Source organism: Podarcis filfolensis (assembly GCF_964270895.1).
Source record: "Podarcis filfolensis genome assembly, chromosome: 7".
In the NCBI taxonomy this organism is placed as follows: domain Eukaryota; kingdom Metazoa; phylum Chordata; class Lepidosauria; order Squamata; family Lacertidae; genus Podarcis; species Podarcis filfolensis.
The window spans coordinates 74,255,007-74,261,006 of NC_139603.1; the positions used below are offsets into that span (position 1 = coordinate 74,255,007).

At 38.8% G+C, this 6,000-nt stretch overlaps 1 long non-coding RNA gene across 1 annotated transcript; it reads left to right on the forward strand.

The window, feature by feature from the left end:
* Positions 1-51: 51 nt before the first annotated feature.
* On the forward strand, positions 52-5,650 carry LOC310766310. The gene is made up of 3 exons (XR_014550049.1): positions 52-72; positions 833-899; positions 3,471-5,650. It is a non-coding gene; the product is annotated as an uncharacterized lncRNA (long non-coding RNA).
* The last annotated feature ends 350 nt before the right edge of the window (positions 5,651-6,000 follow it).

The following is a 6,000-nucleotide window of genomic DNA, read 5'->3' on the forward strand; positions in this document are numbered from 1 at the left end:
GCAGTTTATGGTTGGAAGTCCCTTGCTCTGTGGGGGGAAGAGAGACTTAGGAACAGCCCAAATCGAGAGTTGGTTAGTAGTGCAAGTAACTTTCGTTTGCTTGTTTTTCATATTAGGTCATTCCTTTTTAATGCAACCCTAAGCAAGACGCCGCATGAACAGCCATGCCGAGCCCCTGAAGGGTTTTATCATATAGGTGGTGTACAGTTATATACAGTATGCTCTCCTATGGAAACTTCTAATTAACAAAAGTCAAATTCCCTGTACTGTAAATTATCAACCATCTATGACATTTTTTAAAAAAAAAAACCTCTAAAGAAAAATTCTCTCTGAAACAATTTTCAATGTGAAACGAGGTGGTGCTAAAAGAAGGCAAACATTTGTGGGACACTTGTAGAACCTTTTTCCCCCTTCCTATAGATTACTTGCTGTGGTGTGCTTCCCCTTTGTAATACATTTTAAATTGGCTTCAGACTTCAAGCAGTCGTAATCTAGTTTATTCTCGCTCCTAGTAAGAGATTATCCAGCCAGGAAGCATGAAAAAGCTAATTATTAGCTAGACATAAAGTTATTTCGCACAAAATGTGTTTCACTTCATATACAATGTTTCCCTGAAAAGTGTCCTTTTGGTGGTGGGGAGGGGGTGCAACTAAAAATATTTCAATTTAGCAAACAAAGCAAAAATTAATTTGAAATAAACCAAGGCCTGTTTTGCTAGATTAATCGTTCGCTTATCTTTTGTATAATATACTGGAAGATGTGTAAACTAACTCATTAATTCATATTCCTCCACCACCACCCACCCCACAAGCTTACTTATGTTCTTCTGTAGGTTTTGTCTGATAAGCACTTCATGAATACGAATGCAATAATTCACAGGCAAGAGGTGAACTTGTGAGGTAAGAAAAATGTAGTTGCTTTATCTGACATATAGCATGTTACTTTAAAGAGGGAGAGGAGAATCATTACATGATGTGGAGGACTGATTATATACTCCATCACCAGAAATTCAGTTGGGAAAGCTAAGAAAGGTAATACTCATATCTGTGGTGGAATTTAAAGTCTGTTACTAAGGACTATTTGCATTTTTAATGGTGGAATAATTTACTGTAGTACATTGCTAATATCTACTATAAGCACTCTTTGGGGAAGCAAGATCTGCACGTTTTATTTTATTAAGCTCTAAATCCGGTTGCTGAAGAAATTTTAGACAGAGACAATGTCTGGAATAATTTACGCAAACAAGGACTGGCGTTCATTTTTCCATCAATAAGGTTTTAGAAGACTCTAGAATACTTAGTTTAAACTAAACAAAGTCTTGTCTCTAGGTAACTTGTGACCCAACATGCAAGTAAGTTAATCTGGTAGCATCATGTTAGGTTCAGGAATATGAATCAGGTGAAACAGTAGGTCCCTTGGGTTAACTGGGTCATGGGTTCGACTGCGAGGGAGCAAACTGAATATGCCTGAACAAGCTTGTCAGCTGGCACTGTGAATGGAAAGTATAAAACAAAAAATAAAGGTGATTGCTTCTTACATGCCCCTGGCACTGATCGAATCAGGCTTTACAAAAATGAATTCTGTTCCCTTTCATATGGACTTCAGTATCATCACAAGGTGATTTTGAAAAAGAAATTCTAACAAAAGTTCAAACAGCTCAGTCTGTAACTTTGTCCCCAATTTCCCCAGATATGAATTCACTTAAAACTATTGTGTAAAATTACTGATAACTAACACATGTTACCATAACCACAAACTTTTTGAAATGATGCACATATCCTTTCCAACATATCACTCGAACAATAACTCCTAAGGATTTACATGGCCAGGTTAAAAAACGAAATGCTAGAATGATCCCCACCCAACACACACATCTCTACTTCATAAATAGTAAGGCCGAGCTGTATTATTTTCCAGCAGGAAAATCCTGGAAAAACTGTATTAGCAAAGCACCTCTAAAATAGTCTATCTAACATCTGCAGCATTTTCCCTTAAAATAAACCAAATATCAAAAGCAGGCTAATTAATAAGCAGCTAAAGTTAACTGGGAAAAGAGCCACAAACAATTTGATAAAAGCAAAAACAAAACAAAGATGCAGCAAAGTGTTTTGAGTTATCTTTTTCCACAAGCAAAGTTATTTATTTATGAAAAAAAATACAGAGAAAATTTCTACCTCATGCTCAAGGCTTTAGCACATGCTTCTGATTGGCACAATATGTGGATACACAAAGGGCCTCATGAGGTCCATTTAGTTAGCCTAAAATAAATATTTCCAACTCATTCTTGAGCTCAAATAATAATTGCTTGATTGTAACTTCTAATATGCATGGGTCAGTTAGTCTATTGTTTCTTTCAAGTACTTGTCCATCTGTTTTTGAGACCCTAAACATCTAAATTATATAAATTACATAAAGCAAGATACTGAAGGGTCTTTTTTATTCTGCTGTCCAGTACTGTCAAGCACATCTATTTTGTTTGTTTGCTTTAATTAACAGACTATTTGTTTTCTTTGAAACCAGGTTACCCACAAAAGTGAGACACTTTTTGCAGCAGGAGTTCCAAAAGGTGTGGGTGACTTATAATGAATATAAACATTGATCAGTTCATCCAGCCAGATTTATAAAGTTTTTTTCCCCTTCTACGGGAAGGGGGGTGGAAACCACAAAAAGATTTAAACGGAGGTGCAGCCCAGCCAAATTTAAGCATTTCCCCAGTTCCATTGCTTTCAACGAGAGTTAAGCATCGGTTTAATTTTAGCCACATTGAAATCAACAAAACTAGTTTCTTAACTCGTATTCCGCACTGAGACAAAATAGAAAGACCAGTGACGGTTACATCTTGAAAAAAAACAGCATAGTTGCCTTTGTTTATCAAGATGAAACAGCGTGCCATCTATGCCTTTATTGTTTAATGCTGAGGAGGAGGGGTGGTTTTTCCTCTCTCTCATCTTCTTGTAGTTTATTCAACATAGATACAGGGAAGGATTAGCAGTTAAGCACAAGCAAACGTGTTTTACAATTTCAACCTTTTAGTGCATAACTTCTTTACTTAAACTACTAGAGCCTATAATCACAATGATTTTACCTGATGGAACACGTTTTTCAGAAATATAATCCAACTGTTTATCCTAACATGTCATAAATTGCAATTCTCCCCCAAAGCCTGTAAGACTGACATCCATCGCTCTTAAAACGCCTATTGCCTTTGCAGACACATCATCAACAAAGGATTTCTCCATTATTATTCCCCAACTTAGTTAAATACGAGTTCTGAGGTTGCCTTTGCTCAACACACGATTGTCCTGAAGGCCATTTTGAGGTCATCCGTGTTCACATCAGGCACATGACAACCACACAGCGAGTTGACTGTTGGGTGGCAGATGAGGAAAAAAAACCCCTGGAACCTGTCCAGGCCCAATTTTATGTGTGAAAGTTCTGTAAAATTTTGCTTTATTGTCTTCCTTAATTAGGATTTATGAGGAGCATTTCCTTAAGTGTCACAGTGTTGTGTTGCAACGTTCTTGGGAATTTAAACACCATCACTGGCAAAGTGGCATGCAGTTGGGCCACCTGATTGCAGTGTGCATCCAGGGTGACATGAATCTCTCAACAGCATTTTGGTACAGAGCTCGAGAGTTGCTCCTGTTTAACAGCCAGGGCCCCTGAATTCGATGCTGAGGATCCCCTTGAGGAGATTGATACCTGACAAAGAGCCCAGGCTTTCCATGATGCTGGAAACATCACCAAAAAAAACCCAAAACTTCCTTCTGTTCTGAATCTTTCAACATTCAGAGTTTCTGATGACTTTAGTTTCTAGTATTACGACCAAGGTAGAAAAAGTTCCCTATCTACTTTGTTTTTCTTGTGAGCTCGCCAGAGGCATCTGACTGTCCTCTATTAGAAATGGGTTGCAGGGCAAGATGAATCTTTGGTCTGATCTGTTCTTCCATTCTGATAAGACGATGGCAACAACACAGAGGGATGCATTTCATATGTGAATTAGCCAACAGGCAGAACTTTCTGATCTGAAAGGCATCAAGTGCTTAGTAATCAAATAATAAACAAAGGTATGGGGACATATATATTTTTAGTCAGACCAAAGGAAAATTACATTAAATATTAGGATGAACTGTTCTGATAATGTAAGCGGCAGCAGAAACGGCTGACTAACTATGGAATAAATTTGTCAGTTTAAATTCTAAGCCAGAACACTTTTGGTAGAGAGTATTTTTATTACGACTAGTACAACTATTGTTATTATTTGGACATTAATTTAGTAGCTGAGGATACTGTGCAGTTGTTTGAGCAGTTATTAAACAAAGTGACATATAGGATTAATACTGTGAATTGTCAAGATCCTGAGGATTCTGCATCTTAAATTGCATATGCAGAGGCAGACTGTATTTAGCACGGAGAGTAGTGAATAGAACTATCCTTGAACCTAGTGAGATCTGGGTTCAGCTCTGGACTGGGCCATGAAACTCACTGGATGACCTTGGGCCAGTCACTGTCTCTCAGCCTAACCAACCTCCTGAAGGCAAAATTAGTTCACTCTTTGCAGATATGCCGCCTTCGACTCTTTTGCAGCTATGTAATAAATGCATATGCAGTTCAATCTTGTGCATGTCTGTTCAGAACAAATCCTCCCTAAACTCCATGTGGATTTCTCCCAGATGCCTGTGTGTAGAAAAGCAATCTTAATTAATTAAAGGAATAAATTGCACATTTCTTTCCTCCGGAACCATCAGTAGACTTTTGGCTTCTGTTCTGCACATTAGGTGGCAAACCTCTCTCAGTTATTGATTCATTTATATGGATCTATAGCACACAGACCATGCAATTCCAGGTCAGGTTATATGCAGTTTAATATAGCAAATATTGTTTGCCTAATGCAAACAAACCAGGACTTCACAACATCTGGTTTGGGACTACAACTCCTGTTCACCCTAACCAGTGTAGTCAATGGTCAGGGATGATGGGAGCGATATCTTCTCAGCTTGGAGAAGATTGCACTAAAACACGAAACAAAACGTGTAAAACAGCAAAACCAAACCAGCAATGATACTGCAGGATTAGTGCTGGTGGATAATTCTGATCTTATCCCAACTCCCTAAAAGAAGGCCTGGGCAAAAAAAGGATTGTCTTGAATCACCACCAATACATGCACAATTATGGGGCCAGGCACACCTTGAAGGGGAGGGCTTTCTACTGCAAAGGAGGTCCTCTCATGAACCACCACCCCATGAACTTCACAGCATGGCAGATCTAACAGCAGTGCCTCTCCTGTAGGCAAGTCTATATGGGAAAGTCAGTTGCTATATTCACTGAGAGCCAGTATAAAGGCAAAATGCACTGATAAATAACTAATTTTATTGAAGGATCACTTTGTGAGAGGGGTCAAGAACTTTTTCCCATCTGAGAGCCACATTGCCTCCTGGGCAACCTTCAGAGGGCCACATGTAAGTGATAGGTGTGGCTAGAGGCAAAAACAAGCTGAGCATTGAATGTGAATGTTACCTTTGTACAGTAGCCTATTTCTACACCCACACATCCCTCTGCATCCTCCACACAGACAAGCAAGAAGCATTGTTAGAGTTCAAGGACAAATTCCAGCCAGACAAAGAAGATTGTGAGTTGGAGAGGGTGTGTGGCTTAGGTTCCCACTCTTAGGATAGGAGGTAACACACTGGAGTCATCACATTATTACTGTTTACGTTCTATTGTGTTGGCAGGAGGCAGCCAGCTGGCACTCAGTTTGCCTTGGAGTGTTCCACTGCTGATCCCTATTCCAAAATATTTGACCAAAATGTTTCTATAACTATGAAACCAGAAGATGCAAGGCTCTGATAAGAATACACTTTGAGACACAAGAGGTTTAGGAAATGGTGCTATTCCAGTTTCAACATATATATTGTAGGACATCCAACAGGAAATAGTCTCCCCCGACCCCCAGTCCCAGACCACATTCGTATTTTTATTTTATTTTATTTTTATACCACA